The sequence below is a fragment of the Larimichthys crocea genome, chromosome VIII (genome assembly GCF_000972845.2).
Source record: "Larimichthys crocea isolate SSNF chromosome VIII, L_crocea_2.0, whole genome shotgun sequence".
NCBI classification, from domain to species: Eukaryota; Metazoa; Chordata; class Actinopteri; family Sciaenidae; genus Larimichthys; species Larimichthys crocea.
The window spans coordinates 28,985,154-28,986,068 of NC_040018.1; positions in this window are offsets into that span (position 1 = coordinate 28,985,154).

Sequence of the window (915 nt, forward strand, 5' to 3'; positions counted from 1 at the left end):
CACCTCAGAGTTCACACCACTGTGTTTTCATGTTTTAATATATATTATATTATATATATCATATATATATTAATATATATCTATAATATATATATCTAATATAGGGCTGTCAAATTAACACGTTGTAATTTCGATTCATTCATTTAGAAAAAATAATGTGCTCATAAAAGAGTCACTAGTGGAATTTAGGAAACTTCAGCTCATACTTCTCTCTTTTTCTTAAACGCTGGTTGCTATCTCCATTATATAAACAAAGGGGTCCCCAACATGTTTTGGTGCGGGCCACATCAACTGTCCTTTCTTGATGGGGGGGTGGGGGTCAGTCTTCGCGCGGGCCTTTTTTGAAATATTGCCAGCCTAAAATCCCTGATGTTGCATGAGGGTTTCCAAAAAAATTGCGGTTAAGTTGCCGGTGCTTTTTTGCATTTTGTTGAGATTTTGTTGCAGGAGGGAAGGTGAAAGTTGCGATACATTGCGATTCGGACAGTCGGGGAGGGCGGCGCGAGCATACTATCCACGGCCCTTGGGAAGTGGCGAGGTCCAGGCAGAGGGGCGTGTGTAAGCCAGACGGCCGTGAGGCTTCGCCCCGAAGCCGTTCCAAGCTGACCCAGCGCCGGTTCGCAGGAGCAACCGCCACAGAGGAATGCGCCTGCGGAGCGCAAGCCGCGCCGGGGAAGGTCCCAACGAGGGGTCCTCCCCACGTGAGCGGCCGTTCCTGACCCGCTGAGTGAATCCGTCCCTGGGCAGGACTGCGCGGAATTTGATCACGAGCAAAGTCACGTCGGATATTACCATGGTGTGAGGGATGAAAATTAGTAGTACTGTAAATAGTTCGTAAATAAGGTAGATTTTATTTATAATGCCAAGCTTAATCATAGTGTGGATATTTTATAATAGAGAAAAATGGCAATTTGG